The 12727-nt window shown below is 44.4% G+C and overlaps 1 protein-coding gene across 4 annotated transcripts in view; it reads left to right on the plus strand.

Moving 5' to 3' along the window:
- TTLL11 (tubulin tyrosine ligase like 11) overlaps positions 1–12727 on the plus strand; it is a 240160-nt gene that overhangs the window by 29639 nt on the left and 197794 nt on the right. The window lies entirely within an intron of this gene.

Genomic DNA, 12727 nt, shown 5'->3' on the forward strand with positions numbered 1-12727 from the left:
TAATCTTTCCAGAGCTATTTGCTAAATAAACTGGAATTTTAATTAAAACTGCAAGCCAAGAGGTAAATCACGGTAGAACTTCGTGAAGTTTTTTTTTTCCTGTCTAATATAATTACTACTAATAAGGTTCTTTATGGGTGGGGAGACTGCAGTGTTGCACTGAGGTTATGAAGGGGGAGAGCTCTCTTCCCTCCTACTCATATGGCTTCCTCTGCCCCCTGTAGTTAAACTGTTTAGTGATAATTTTGGTATCACTAAGAGTCTTGCTATCAGGAGTGGAAACAAGGTAGACGACAGGCCTCAACACAGCTCCTGCAGCCGTAGTACATGCCAGTCAATGATAACAAGTGGACTTAATAAAAAATACAACATGCTTGGGCGATTAACTTCGTGAACAACGAATGGCGTGCTTGCCCGGAGTGTCATACTGTATCTGCGATAACGAAGGGGTGAATAGGAGGAGGAAACTTCATAGATCACAAGAATTGCTACTTTCCAGCAAAAGGCTGTTAATTACTTATCCTCTTGCTATATTTATTGGCTCTATTAGGGGATGAGTAATTATTGTGTTCCCGGGAAACCCACTGGAGCCAGACGGCGTCTTTATTAAATTGGAAGGCTCCTCCGAGCGAGCGCTAGTTAGCCCGGTGGGATCCTGTCCTTCGGAGTCCCAAAGACCAGGAACCTGGCAGAGTTGCCACAGGAGTGCCAGCTCATGGGCACACGAGAAGGAGCTGCTGAGAAGTGTGCGGTCCTTATGCAGGCCGGCTCTTACTCCTAGGTCCTCCCCAGCCTCTCCTTGTGACCCAGTCCTGGTGCCTGCGTCCTCCTCCTCCTCCTCCTCTCCCAGCCCTGCTCAGCTTCCCCTTGGGCGTGCTGCCCTCAGTCTCTGACTCCCATCTGCTCTTCTTTCTCTCTGGGTTGGCCACAGCCCTGCTGGAGCGCCTCCTGTGGCCGTCCTTCACCTGCAGAATCAAGGTCGAGCTTCCACCACTGGTGTGTCCGCGTGGACCTCTCCAGGGTTGTCCTCGCAGCTCCTGTGCTCTCCCAGAATCCTCCTCTCAACCGCTGCTCCCTGTGCCCTATTTCCTTTCATCTCTTCCTGGCAAGAGCCTCCTGCACACCCAGCTCCAGGGGCCCCTTTGCTCACACTTTCTTCACCTTGAACAGAAAGGATCCCTTTGCGTATCTGTCCCCACTTCTGCCTCTGCCCCCAGCCTGGCTCCTGAACCCCGGGCAGTCTGGACTCATGTTTGCTTCACTGTTGTTTCTCCCAGGAGGACTTGTGGAGGGCCAGCCTCTGCTTTCTCTGTCATCAGGCATGGCTGGGGACTCTTCCCCTCTGCCTTTCCATCAAGGGACCTAATTAGTGAAGAACAATCCGGGAGCCTGGCTCTCCATATTCTCTAATTGGACTTAGCTCCTACTCCCTTCCGGGCCCCTGGTTCATAGCTTCTTTGGCCTCTGTGGTTGTTTCCATCTCCGCAGCATCCCCTGCGAGGAGGCTCTGCTGCTCCTCTTCCTTGGATGATGAAATGAAGGCCTTTGAAGATGGTTGGGCCGAGATTGGAATCCAAATTGGAATTTGTTCTCACGGCAAGGGACTTTTCTGCAAGTCTGGCTCTCCTGAGAGGTTGAGTGCCTTCTCACCAAGACCTACATGGCTTTAATACTCCGGATGTACTGTGTACACACTCAGCCTTGGGGCCAGTCCCGGAGAACATCCCTGTCCCCAAGCAAGTCTGGGTAACAACAGAGGTAGACATGGGGGAGGTTTTCTTTTCTGTTCTTTCTTCTTTTTTTTTTTTTTAATATTAGCCAATAACTACAGGATGAAGAATTCTGGGGAAGAATGGAAAAGAAGGAAGCCAGCCTTGTTGAACACTTACTGTGGAACAGGCACTGAGGGCCAGGTGCAGAGCCCAATGGATCACACATTTATCCTTACAATAATCCAATCAAGTTGACATCATCAAAAGCAATGGGGCCAACTGACCATGAACTGAAACCTCCAAAACTGTAATCCAAAGAAATCCTTTTCCTCTTATAGTTGATTATTTCAGGTATTTGCTGCAGCAGCAGAAAGCTGATTAACATGGATAGATTCCCAGCAGTATTCACGTAGCTTACTTTCTTGATTGAAGAACAGTATTAGATTTTTAGTTCCTCCTTGAAGAGTAGTTGCTCAATCTTTTCCTTGTCTTAATTAGCCTCTGGATGTTTCTGCACTATATTCTTCTCTTATGATTTTTATTGTTATGGTTTCTTTCAAATTTGTTCTTGAGTTTACCCTGCTGAGACTGGCCCTGGGCCAAGATAGCTACTCTCTGGGACAGCCCTGACCTGGACAAGTTGGCTTTGGATATGAGTCAGATTAGGCACAATGAAGAAGTGAAACCAAAATGTATGGAAAAAAAGACATTTATTAGATTTCAGAGAGGTTAGAGATGCCACTGGGGGTCATTGGGAAGTCTGGAGGTCACAGGGAACCATGGGTGGGGAGAGAGAGAGAGAGAGGGAGGAGGCGGGTGAGGAAGGGAGAATCTACAGGGCTATGTTCTGGTTAAGGTCTATCTATGGGCATTTTCCTCTGGGCTTCTCCTTGGGGGTTGTAGATTGACTAGTTTAAAGAAAACAGTTGAGGAGGGGAACTTCTTTGCATATGACTCACTTATATGATGAAATAAATTTATTTGATCATTTGTATTTAAGATCAAATACAAATGTATTTATTTGATCATTTGATTTTATGATCAGTAGCTATAGAATGTGCTGGGTGTGAGTCAGAGGGATGAGCCACAGGCAGTCTGTATCACGTACAAGTCACATGGTAAGTTTTATTTAGGCCAAAGGTGACTGGTACAACTGGGTTTCAATAGCTAATGTCAGGCCTGAAAACAGCTGCTGAAGCAGCAACTGTATTAAACAAATTTATGACATCTTCCGTGAAGTGTTAGCCACAGCTGTCTGCTGTGCATGCTCAGTTTTCCATGGGTTAATTCATCCATCCATCCATCCATCTGTCCATCTAGCTCAGCAGAATTGAAAGAGCACAATCTCTGGAGATACACCAGCATGGCTTCAAATTCTCTCTGCCACTAATTAACAATGGGATTGCATTTTTTCATCTGCAAAATGCAGGGATGGAGATATATATATATATATAAATGATACCTGTTGCATAGTTACATGTGCCATAAATAGTAATTATTATATTATTTATATTATGTATTAGTTTTAAATCCCTTCACTCCCAGAATGCTTTCTTCCTCTTATGCTTTTGTTCTAAAACAGAAAAATGTTCATTCATTGTCTATCACTGTGTACAAAGTTCCCCAACACTTCAGGTTAAAACAACAAGCATTTACTATCTCACACAGTTTCTGAGGGCCAGGAATCTGAGGGTTTTGGGGTGGAGGGTGTTCTGCTTTGAGGCCTTACTGCTGAGACTGGCCCTAGGCCAAGATAGCCACTCTCTAGGACAGCCCTGACCAGAGGAAGTTAGCTTTAGATATGTGAGTCAGATTAGGCACAATGAAGAGGTGAAACCAAAATGTACGAAAAAAAGAAATTTATTAGGTTGAAGTGTCAGCCACAGCTAACACCTCCCTCATGAGGCTGCAGTCCGGCTGTTGGCCAGGGCCACAGACTCTGAAACTCAACTGGGGCTGTGGGGCCACTTTCCAGCTGGCTCAGCACTCCTCTATCCTCACGTGGCATTGGCTTAGGGCTTCTACTCCTCACAACTGGGCCTCTCCCTAGGTATTCCCAAAGGGAGTGGGGGAGACAGAGATACCAAGAGGGAGGAGGAGGAAGGGTGTGTGGTGGTGGTGGTGGGGAGGAGCAGAGACCCAACCAAAAGCCACAGTCTTTTTATAAAGATTTCCTAATTTTGGAAGTGACATTCCCTTCTGCTATATGCTGCTGGTCACTTAGACCAAGTCTGTGACTGTCACACAAGCTTATGGATTCCAGCAGGCAAGGTCCATCGAAGACTATCTTTAGAGGCCAGCAGCTCAGACATGCAGGTGGAGAAGTTGGAGAGAAGAGTGAAATGTCTCTACCCTGAAGCGCTCTGTGTGGCAGAGGCAGTAGTCTGGGAACATAAAGGCATCAACAGAGGACAGAGGGGCACTGAGAGGAACTACGGACTCCGCCTGGGTGGCAAAGAAGGTTCCCCGAGAGCAGGTGCACCGCTGCAGGCTGCTCTGGAGCTGTCCTGGGGCTGCTCTGCCCTGGTTGGCATTTTTTCAGATTGAATTTACCCATTGTGGTTATTTCCTTGGGCACTAGAAATAATAAACTGCCTGAATAACAGCAAGCCATCTATTTACAGAGTGCTGTCCTACGCATTGCCTGTGCCCACGTGGCAGCCCTGGGAGGGAGACCTTGCCAACGCTGAGCTGCTGAGCCTCAGGGCCTCAGGCTGGGGTGTGGTAGGTTGGGGCTTGACCCAGGATGGTCTTCATCCAGCCTGATGCTTTGGCCACCACACACTACTTGTGTCCCCCTTGAGTATCTTGGGCCGCTCACTTTAAAGCACCGGTTTGGATCAGTTCCCCTGCTGATGTGCTACACACGTACTCGCCCATATCAAAGCTTACTTGCCACTTTTATCTGCAATGACTTGAAAGATTTTCTGTTCAGAAAGCAGCTTTTTAAAGAAAGTCATTCACAAAGTACAGACATGTGAATTGTGCTTCTATCAGCATCCGCTATGGAATTTCATTCTGCACAATCCCCAGGGGGTGGGGGTTGAACTTGCTCTTTGGGCCATTAGGAGAGAGACCCAAACATCACTTCCTTAAGCAGAAATATACTCACAAGACATTTAATAGTGCCGGTTCTTGTTTGGGCCAGACCATTTTTCAAGTGTGTTTTTAGCCTTTTGGGCAACAGTAAAAGATTTGGGGTCCACCCTGGTGTCTGCTCTGAAGGAGGAACCTCTTGTGACAAAGCTGATAGTGTATAGAGTGAAGATAGGTTAGTTACATTTTATATGTGCCTAATAAATACAACTACAGTGATCCATTCAAAAAGTAGTGAGCAGTGAGTGGTACATTAGTCAGCTTTGTGTTACTATAGTGAAATACCTGAGGCAACCACTTGTAAAGTGAAAATGTTCATTTAGCTCATGCTTCTGGAGGTTCCAGCATAAGATCATGTGCTCCTTTGCTTTGTTACTCTGGTGGGACTACTGAATGGCAATAATAGAGAAAACTTTTCTGAACAAACTGGTCACTTTAGGAGCCAAGAAGCAGAGACAGAGGATTGGCCATGCTCTCACAATCCCCTTCAGGGGTATGCCCCCAAGGATCTAAGGACCTCCCACCAGGTCCCACCTCCCAAAGATTTCACCCCTTCCAACAGCGCATATCCTAGGGTATGTAAGTTTTGGGGGACACTCATCCAAACCCTAGCAAGTGGTCAAGTGAATGAGTCTTAGAATCAGGCCGACCTGGATTTGATCCAGATTCTGACCCTGGGTGTCCTCATCTATAAATAGGGTTAATTGTACTACCTTTCTCATAAGACTATTGGGAGAATTAAATAAGATAATATATTTACAGTGTTAGGCATCGCATAAATGCAAACTTTAGCAATGATGGCAATGATGGTGTGTTTGAGTAGCTGCTCCTTGTAAGTTCATTCTCTTTGTCAGTCTTCATTCAGGGAACATTAATGCCGATGTTGCTAACAATGGTGTGTGGGCAACAGGGGCTTGAAAAGGGGTCTTTTGATCTCCTAAAATCTAGGGAAAAACATCTGTGCATGGGTGTGCTTTTCTGGAGAAAGTTGCAAAGGGATTCATGATGCCCCCCCCCAAAATTGAAAGCAAAGTCCACAGTGTGCTGAAAACTTGGTGTTAGGGATACACAGAAGACTACAGGACTGTCCTTGTCCTCAGAGTTTGCAGAGTGGTGAGGTGGGCAGACTGACGAGACTTTGTGGAATGGCCTTCGATGGGTGTTGACAGGCCACACAGAAGGGAGGGCTGGTGGCACAGCGTCATGGAGTCAAGATCCCAGGCAGAAGTAGCAGTGCGTAGAAACCCCGGCCCCAGAACAGGACAGTGCTCTGTCCTCAAAGTATCAAAAGTCATCTGACTGTGACTGAGTCTGAGATGTCAGTGGCCAACTTGCAGTCGGCAGGTTGGTGGAGGGGGTTTTGAATTGTCTCTCAGGCCAGGCTTGGGGCTTGGACTCAATCTTGTGGTCCAAGGGAAGGTACTAAAGAGCCGTAATCATGGTCAGAACTGTGTTGAAAAATAAAAATCGCTCTGACTGTTGCACGATAGGGGGGCCCAGGAGAGCCCCTGGGGGAGGGAAGGGTGGAGGAAGCTGGTCTAGTCCTCATCAAGCTGGGAGAGGAGGCCTGAACTAAGGTGCAGTGATGGGAATTAAGGATGGGGGATGAGAAGACAAATTAGGAGATAAGCTGGAGGGTTTGATGACCAGTTGAGGAGGGAGGACGTTCCATACTTGTGTCTAAGAGTTAGGGCTTCTATTTTTTTTCTGTGGGCCTAGGACCCACCAGACAACTGGTTGGTAGCATCGGACACCTGAAACGCCCATGTCCAATTCGTTGTTATAAAGGAGAGAAAAGGTTTTTTTGTAAAAAATATATTTTTAGTTGTAGATGGACACAATGCCTTTGTTTATTTATTTTTATGCGGTACTGAGATTCGAACCCAGTGTCTCACAAGTGCTAGGCAAGTGCTCTACCACTGAGGTACAGCTCCTCAAGACAAGAGTCTTTTTACATGGAATAATTACAAAGCAGTACAGAGAAATTGTAAGCCTCGTAAGTGATGAGGGATCAGGAAGGAGATGGGTGTGGGCCCAGATGGTTCTGAAGCTCTCGGTGTCACTGTATCTAATGGGCAGGGTCGGGTTTTCATCTTGCTTGACCTCTCCTCCTCTCTCTCCTTCAAATGTGGTCCTCCTTGCCTTTTATGGCACGTATCTCTTGGTCCCTCTTTTTCTGATGACATGAAGTTCTTCCCAGGGTCTCCCGACGCTCTGCAGCCCTGTCTGGCTGACTTTGCTGAACCTTCACCTGACACTACTTTCTTGTCCTCCTCAGCCATCCCTGACTTTCCTTCCAGTTTCCTGGGTGCCAGGCCAAGGTCCTGCCTGTGGACTTCTACACATCTGTTGTTTCTGCATGACCACTCCTTCCCCCTCGTCTCCTGGAAACTCCTGTTCTTCTTCAGCTCGGGTAGCCCTTCCTCGGGAATAGGATGAACATGTGATCTAGGGGCCGAGCGAGGATGCATTTGGACATGAACAGGGTTGTTATGAATCGTGACAGCAGACAGCAAGCATAAACTAGAAGTGTCCTGGGCAAATGGACACATGCTTATCTGGTGCAGGCGCCCTTCTCAGACTCCCCAGAGGGGATCGGGTCCCCCTGTGCTCTCGTTACTGTTTGGACTTCCTTTCGTAGCCCTTAGTGGGGATCATATGTCATTTGAATGACTATTTGATACAACTTTTTCTCCCCAATGGATGGTATAGGCCATGAAGCAGACACATTTCCATGGTGTTACTGGCATCTGAGACACCCTGTGTCACAAAGTGGGCACTGAATCAGCATTTGAATAAACACATTAATGGTTGATCCAGTTTGTGCCCCTCCATGGTGTGTACAAGCACTTTCATTTCCCGGTCTTGGCCGGTTCCCATCACTGCCTGGCAGGTTTCCTGGTCTCCATGTACTAAGGGGACAGAGGTTTCATGAAGATCTCGAGTTTGCATGTTACAAAGGCATTTCCAGAACACTCACATCTACTGATCCCCCACTTAGTTCTTTTTCAAAAAGGGTGTGAAGAGAAAAGAAGACTCCCAGGTTTAGAGCCCTGGATGAACCTGGAAGGTTGGTGTGGGCCTGGAGAAGATGGGGCCGGGTCTGGGCACCACTTGTCAGAAGTCAGTTGCTCCCTGAAAACCTGAGCGGCATTCCACGCTACGGAGTGCAGAGGACAGCCAGGTGGCTCTCAGCCTCAGAGGGCTTCAGCAGACAGATTTTCATTTTGTTTTTATTGTGATAAAATTACATAATATAAAATTTACCATTTTAACTATCTTTAGTGTAGCATTTGGTGGCATTCAGCACATTCACAGTGCTGTGCCACCACCACCACCAACATCCATTTCCAGAACCTTCTCACCTTCCCCAAGGGAAACTCTACCTGTCAGACACTAACTCCCCACTCCACCCCACCCCCTTCCTGTCTACTGCCATTCTAGTTTCTGTCTCAATGAATATGACAATTGTAGGTACTTTGTATCGGTGAAATCAGACAATATTTGATCTTTTCGGTCTGGTTTGTTTCATTTAGCAGAATTTTTTCCAGGTTCATCCATGTTGTAGCACATGTCAGAATTTCCTTCCTTTTTAAGGCTGAATAATATTCTATCATGTTTATACACTACATCATGTTTATTTCTTTATTCATTGATAGGCAGGGGCTATTTCCAGTTATTGGTCTGTGAATAATATTTCTATAAACAGCATGTACAAATGTCTGTTCCAGTTCCTGCTCTCAGTTCTTTTGTGTATATGAAGTGGTATTGCTAGACCATTTAGTAATTTTGTTTTCTACAGCAGCTCTCTATATTCCCTGTGTATAAGAATCCCAATTTCTCTGTATTCTTGTCAACATTTGTTATTTCTCTGTGTGTGTGTGTGTGTGTGTGTGTGTGTGTGCACGTGTGTGTGTGCGTGTGTGCTTTGTACTGGGGATTGAACCTAGGAGTGCTTAACCACTAAGCCACATCGCCAGTCCTTGTTTGTATTTTATTTTAAGACAGAGTCTCACTAGGTTGCTCAGGGCCTCGCTAAGTTGCTGAGGTTGGTTTTGAATTCACCATCTCTCCTGCCTCAGCCTCCTGAGCTGCGGGTGCACCACCAAGCCAGCTTTGCTTTGTTTTTGATGACTGTCATCCTTATGGGTGTGAAGTAGAATCTAGTGGTTGTGATTTACATTTCCCTAATGATTAGTGATGCTGGGCATCTTTGTATGTGTTAATTGGCCATTAGTATATCATCTTTGAAGAATGTTTATTCAAGACTTTTTCCCAGTTAGTTATTGTTGTTGAACTGCAGGAGTTTGAAATGTATTCTAAATATGATATTTGATTTTCAAATATTTCCTACCATTTCATAGGATGCCTTTTAACTCTGTTCACAGTGTCTTTTGACACAAAAGTTTTATTTTATTTTTTTAGTTGTAGATGGACACAGCACCTTTATTTATTTTTATGTGGTGCTGAGGATCGAACCCCGTGCCTCACACATGCAAGGCGCATGCTCTACCAGTGAGCTACAACCCCAGCCCCCAGAAGTTTTGAATTTTGGGTTTAATTGACCTATTTTTCCTTTGTTTGCCTGTGCTTGTGGTGTCACATCTGAGGAATCATTGCTAAATCCAATATTATAAAGATTTCCCCCTATATTTTCTTCTAGTGGTTTTAGTATTTTTAGTTCTTATATTTTGGTATGTGACCCATTTTGATTCAATTTTTGTGTATGGTGTAAGGTAAAGATCCAAATTTGTTGTTTTTGCATGTGAATATCCATTTCCCTCCATACCAGTTATTGAAAGGACAGCCCTTTCCCCACTGAATTTTCTTGTCATACTTGGAAAAAATCATTTGACCATATATGCAGAAGTTAATTTCTGGGCTCTCCTATTCCCTTGGTCTATATGTCTGTCTATCACCAGTACCACACTGTTTTGTTTTCATTTTAATTATATTATTTTTCAGTACATTTTAAAGTTCACAGTAAAAGTTTGCAGGGAGTGCAAAGATTTCCCATATGCCCCTTTCCCTCCTCTGCACAACCTCCTTCAACATCAAAGTCCTGCATCAGAGCAGTGCATTTGTCACAACTATTGAACCCACATTGACATGTCATGATCACCCAAAGTCCGTTGTTTACATTAGGGTTCACTCTTTATTGTCTGTGGGTTTTGAAAAATGTATAATGACATGTGTCCATCATTTCAGTATCTCACAGATTCATTTCACCTCTCTGAACATCCTCTGTACTCTGCCTTTTCATCCCTCTTTCCTCCAGTCTCTGGCATCCATTGATCTGTTTACTGTCTCCATAGTGACATTTTCTAGAATGGCCTATGTTGGAACCATGCAGTATGATGGAGTCTTTTCCAGATTGGAGTCTTTAACTTAGTAATGCATTTATGACTCCTCCATGTCTTTTTGTGACTTGACAACTTCTTTCTCTTTGGCATTGAGCAATGTTTCATTGTCTGTATGCAACAGTATTTTATCCATTAACTTATAGAAGGACAGCTCCACTGCTTCTCAGTTTTGGCAATTATGAATACAGCTGCTACAAACATTCATGTGCAGTTTTTTGTATAGACGTGTTTTCAACTCACTCAAATAAATACCAAGGAGTACAACTGCTGATCATGGTAAAAGTGTTCGGTTTGGTTTGTAAGAAACTGCCCAACTGTCTTTCAAAAGGTGACAGTTTGCATTCCCACCAGGCAATGAATGAGAGTTCCTGTTGTTCCACATCCTTACCAGCATTTGGTGGTATTAGTGTTTTGGATTTTAGCCAGTTTAATAGGTGTGTAGGTGGTATCTCATTATTTTACAACAATATAGCTTTTTCTAAAGTTTGGATGTCAGGAAATATTAGACTTCCAACTTGGTTCTTTTTCAATTGTTTTGGACATTTTGTGATTGGATCTCATCCCCTCATAATTTGGGATTGGCTCTCATCCCCTCATACAATTTCACATGAATTTTAAGTTTTTTTTTTCTATTTCTGAAAAAAAAAGAAGTAGTCATAGGGATTTTGGTAGACATTATGTTGAATCTGTGGATCCCTTTGCAAAGTATTGGCATCTTAACAATATGAAGTCCTCCAATCTGTGAATACAGAAAGTCTTTCCATTTATTTGGGTCTTCTTCAATTTATTTCAGGAAGATTTTGTAGTTTTCAGTATATAAGTCTTTAACTTCCTTGAATAATTCCTAAGTATTTTATTCTTTTTGATGTTATTGTAGATAGAATGTTTTTTAAAATTTACTTTTGTATCATTCATTGTATCATTCACAATCCTCCTGCTCATTGGAGATGCTCATTGAGCTGTTTCCCTGCCCTTTCAGACCACGGAGCTGCTCATTGGGGGACTTTTTTGGCTCCGCCCACGTGACCCAGCCAATTGGCCTCAAGAGCAGGAGGATTGTGGGAGGTGGAGAGGCTGGTGGTTGTGAGAGGCTTGTGGGAAGCTGGTGGTGGCAGTTGGGATCTGAGGGTTTTTCCTGAGGAGCTGTTTTGTTTGGCCTGTGTGGTTCTAAAAATAAAGTTAGTTTCTTTTGACAAGTGGCTCCTGAATTGTGCCCAGCCAGACTGCGGCAAGCAGGCATCCTGATCTTGTTCCTGATCTTAGAGGAGAAGCTTTTAGTCTTTTACCATCGAGTATGACATTAGCCACGCAAGCAAAGCTTTAAACAGAGCTGACAGAGAGGCAGGATGATGAATACCTGGCACCTACTTAAAATTGTGGTCCTCTTTATTCCCAGGGCCTAGAACAGTGTCTGGCACATAATAATTATGGAAATAATGGGTAAATTTTAAAAATTGGTAGTTTCTCAAATGGAATGAGCCAAAATAAAGGTGCTTCCGAATGGAGAGCTGTATTCAGGAAGGCGGTAAGGATGAGGGGGATGATGAGGTGATAAAGTCTCATCAGATCGTCCACTGGCAAGGAGCAGGTGTTGGTCCCACATTTGGGGTGGCAAAGCACTTAGATCTTGATACACTTTTCCTGGATAACCTGCATTTTAGAGACATCTCTCTGGTAAAGTTATGTTCCCTTCTCTATATTAGCACAATAACATACGTTGTATCTCTTTGCATTTATGATGACTGAATAAATAACCTATAGCCCAATGGATGCAAAGAACATGAGTGAAATGCTGTAACTTACAGGTGGCAGTTGTTAATGCTAATAGAGTGTGTAACATATGCCTTATTTTGGCACAGCTTTGAAATAATGTAACTGTTTTCCTGTTTTAATTTGGGATGGTTAGAAAGCATCAAGTCCCCCTATTTCTTAGTCATGCCACATGTTTGCATTGGATCTCATCCCCTCAGTAGGATTAAAAATCCTCCTCAGCTGTAGTCTGAGAATGGGGAAATTTTCATTTAATGTGTTGGCATTTCTCTTCATTTGGACTTTCAACAAGTGAGTCCTAAATATGAACTAGCATGTCCTCACTTTTCCCCTCTATCAAGTCATCTGAGTTACATGTTTAAAGAACACATTCTGTAAATACAAAACTTGTTCATAATTTTAAGAAGCAGCAGAACATAGTGGAAAGAACAAGCCCTTTTGTGTCGGTGAGGGATTTTCTAGCCACAAATAATAGAAATCCTATAGCTTGTGCCAAAGAGGAATTTAGAATACCAAAAGGTATTCCAGGTGCAGGCTATCTTACAGGACCCAAGGGCGGAGGGCAGCCAGGCTCATGAGAGTCTGGGCCTAGGACCTGGAAGCCCAAGGAACTTACGTCACCCCTATTTTTCAGGCAACATGCTTTCATCTCTCCTTCTCTCTCTGAAACTGGCCCTTTCTTCTCTTCTCTGGGTGCACAGCCACACACAGCTGTCCGGCTCTGGCTCTTTATCGCTCCCATTTTAAGGACTGGCAGAGGCTGCCTGGAATCTCTGATTTCCAAAT

Source organism: Spermophilus citellus, assembly GCF_964194105.1.
Source record: "Spermophilus citellus genome assembly, chromosome: 2".
In the NCBI taxonomy this organism is placed as follows: Eukaryota; Metazoa; Chordata; class Mammalia; order Rodentia; family Sciuridae; genus Spermophilus; species Spermophilus citellus.